Source organism: Peromyscus maniculatus, chromosome 10, assembly GCF_049852395.1.
Source record: "Peromyscus maniculatus bairdii isolate BWxNUB_F1_BW_parent chromosome 10, HU_Pman_BW_mat_3.1, whole genome shotgun sequence".
NCBI lineage: Eukaryota > Metazoa > Chordata > Mammalia > Rodentia > Cricetidae > Peromyscus > Peromyscus maniculatus.
Genome location: NC_134861.1, coordinates 48,386,249 through 48,390,246, shown reverse-complemented (window position 1 = coordinate 48,390,246; position 3,998 = coordinate 48,386,249).

The following is a 3,998-nucleotide window of genomic DNA, read 5'->3' as shown; positions in this document are numbered from 1 at the left end:
CTATCTAGCCTGGGACCTGAAAACAATGGGAAGGCCACCTCGGGTTAAATGAATTTGGCGAGTTTAATAATACATTCATTGTGTTCAGATTTATGTGGCTTGTACAGTACATTTATTTTCCATATCCCTTGTGCGGTGATGCTTGATTGGGGCCATTCAGGTTAGTATTGGTGATACTGGCTCATGGATTTGTTACCTGCAGGTATAATTGGGTATTTTAAAGGAGAAATTTTGATTTACCCAAATCTGAAAAGAAGAGCATTGTGAATTAAGATACTGCTACATTAGGGGATGACAGACCCCCAGTGAATGGTAGTTTGGTGTTTAATATTAGCTGCATATCAGTTTAAATTGCATAACTGTTGACAAGGCAAGAAACCAGAAAATATCTTAGGTCTTTGGATATCACTGTTGGGGCCTTAACATGGAACCTGATATTTCATCCAGGTGACAGTTGACCAGGGCCTTCAAAACAAAACAACACATTCTCAGAGAGAGACACATTTGTTTTTGTACAATTACTTTTAGAGAATGGGTTAGTTTTTTGTTTAGTTTTTTTAAGCCTCTGTTTCTTAATAGTGAGAATGTGGTTACTTTTAGTATTTTTTTTTTCTTTTTTTTTTTTTTCTTTTCTTTTTTTTTTTTTTTTGGTTTTTCGAGACAGGGTTTCTCTGTGTAGCTTTGCGCCTTTCCTGGAGCTCACTTGGTAGCCCAGGCTGGCCTCGAACTCACAGAGATCCGCCTGGCTCTGCCTCCCGAGTGCTGGGATTAAAGGCGTGCGCCACCACCGCCCGGCAGTATTTTTTTTTTCAATGTATAATCTGTAAAAAAAAAAATCCACTGAAGATTATTTAGACAAAATAAAATTCTTAAAAGTATATTTTGGTGTTTTATGTTACTTAGTTCGTAGGCTTAATTATATCCTAGTGGAAGTACTTTGAGATCGCTTGACAATTGGTTTTCTCCTTTACTTTTTTACACTCATGAGGAGCTGACTTTGAAGGTGTGCATGAAGACTTAAGTGGGTCACTTGTTCCTTGCAGGGCCTTTCTAGAGGAATTGTATGTTCTTAGTGTACAAAGAGCTGGCTGCTAGAGCGGTGTCCCCAGTGCAGGGGTCAAAGTTTGATGGAGACTGGGGAAGTCTTTGAAACCCAAACTTCCCACAGCGGTCTTAACACAGATGTGAAGGCACATAGGTGTGTCTTGGTAGAGTTCAGGACAGGTTGCACTTGAGCAGCAGGTTTTACCCAGCAGACAAGATTGCAGATTGTAGAGAAAATAGCACAGGGGAAGTAAAGAAAGCAACCAAGTAGTAATGAGTGCTTCCAGGACTGAGATTTCAGATCAGAACTGAGTGTCTCATGGAGCCCCAGGGCAGATGACCTTTTTCCTGATTTTGCAAGAAGTAAGACCATCAGTGCTCAGCCATGCCTGCTCTGCACAGCTTGGTGCTGTTGACCTGGATTATAGAGTACCAGGCTGCTGGCTTCTCGGTTGTGGTACTCACTGTAGTTCTGAAAGATGGCCAAGCTTTGCCCTAACCCCAATGGACCAGGTGGATCTAGTGTTGGGGCAGTTTTATAGGCTTGGCTTTGTAACCTCCCTCAGCTGTTGCCCAATGTGGCAGTTCTTTCTGCTGCTGGGATTATAGGTCTCCCCCCTTGCCCATCTCTCCAGTCTGCTGGGATTAGAGGTCTCACCCTTTGCCCGTCTCCCCAGTCCGCTTGTTTTCCACCCTGGCATATTAGTCACAAGAAGTGAGCATGAAAGAGCAGATCTGGGTCCTTCACTGCAAAGGTTGAATGAAGTAGGGTTTTTCTTGTGAGTTTTAAAATTTTTTATGGGTATGAGTGTTTGGACATGTGCACTATGTGTGGGCCTGGTGCTCTCTAGTTGTGAGCTACCACTTTTGTGCTGGGAACTGAACCCAGGTTCTCTGGAAGAGCAGCCAGTGTTCTAACTGGTAAGTCATCTCCAGTCCCAAGGTGTGTTGTGTAAATCCGGTGGTTGCCTTCCTTATTCTAGTAGTTTGAGTGCAGCCTCGCTTGATGGTGCTGTGTACATTTGCCATACTTACTCTCAAGTTTTTGTCGGTTAGAAACCTTGCATGGTAAACTTACCTTCTGCTTGTTCACAGCAAACTGCCTTGTGTTGAGACTGGAGCCATTCTGGTGATGCATTCATTATCTTTTCCATCTCTGGACATGGAGAGTTGAAATTCAGAGCAGTTTTCCTCAGCTAGCCTGTGAGAGCCATATTTTAAGTATGTCTCTGGTATAACACCAAACCCAGCATGCTGTAATTTTTCCAGCAAATGGTTTTACTTTTTTTTTTTTTTAACTTTTAATGTTTTAGATGAACACATTCAGAAATAAGTTTCATTTTGGATTTTTTTCCCCTCCCAAGACAGGATTTCTTTGTATGTGTAACAGCCCTAGCTGGCCTGGAACTCACCTTTTGCAGACCAGGCTGGCCTCGAAATCAAAGATTCCTGCCTCTGCCTCCCGAGTGCTGGGATCAAAGGTGTGCACCACCACGGCCTGGCTTCATTTTGGCTTTTAAAAAATTATTTTGTGTGTGCATCCATTTCCATGGCATAGTTCTACTGTATAGGTCTTAGAGATCAGATTTAGGTTGTTATCTCTGCTGTAAGAGCTTGTACCCATAGCCATCTAACAGATCCTCATTGCACCATTTTTTTATACATGTATTACTTGTTCTAATTTACTGCTTTCCCTCATGCCCTCCCCCTCCCACCCCACCCCCCGCCATAGATCTATTAAAATGACTTCTTTCTATGGCTGGTTCTCTTTTCCTTTTGTGGGGATGGAACTCTGTCTTCTACATCCACTAAGGTAGAAATTGAACTGTCTGAGCACTGAGGTAGAATGAGGTAATCTGAGAGCTAGAGCATCCCAAATAGACTGAGCTAGGTTTAAATTAGCCCCATGCTCTTTTGGCAGCGAGATGATGGGCTTGTGTGTAGATGTAACCAACCGTCTTATTAAATAAAAACCAATGCAAAGAAGAAAGCCAAGAGATCAGAGCTAAGAGCCATACCCATCTGCTGCAGCTAGCCTCTTCAGCCAAGAGAGACCTACTTCCTGAGTGTTTGTCTTTATATAGACTTTCTGTTCTGCCTTCTCATTGGTTGTAAACCCAACCACATGACCGCCTTGTCACTGCCTGTTTGTACAGACCTCCAGATCTATCGTTGGTATTGAGATTAAAGGCGTGTGTCTCCAATGCTGGCTGTATTTTTGACCACACAGTGCTGGGATTAAAGGCGTGCGCCATGAATGCCCAGCTCTGCTATGGCTTGCTGTTAGCTCTGACCCCCAGACAACTTTATTTATTAACATACAAATAAAATCACATTTCAGTACAAATACAATATCACCATACTTGTGACTTTCTCGATCCATTTCCTCATTGACAGAGGGGAAGGATTGGTTACTGGGAATATCTGACTGACCAATACCTAGAGGTGGGGGAGGGAGGCACCCTGACAGTTTCCCATCCTTCATTGCAGATAGAACTAAATAAGCAGTAGTTATAGAGTGTGAATGAAGCTGCTTAGACTTGGAAACATTTTCCGTGTAATCCCCAACTCTTAGAATTCTTAGTTGAATCTTCTGAAGAGCAGTCACATGTAGAGGTATCATCACATTGTGACTAGGCTTTCAATGGATGTGAGAACCACAAGCCACATGGAGAAGCCACATTATTTTTATTGACTCCTGTGTAGTGTTTATGATAATGCTTGCCATAGAGTTTGTTCCACCGAGACTGACTATCTACAAGTGGCCCAAGTGTTTGTCTACAAAAGGAAATTCAGGGTGTACTGTTAGGTTTGCAGGGTAAGGGACTAGAACTACTGTTCTAACCTTCCTTGTCAGTCACCTGATGGTGTTTGGTTTAGTTTCCTACACATACAAAAGATATGAGCCTTCTGAGATACAGCAATTTTTTGTTTGTTTTTTTGTTTGCTTGTTT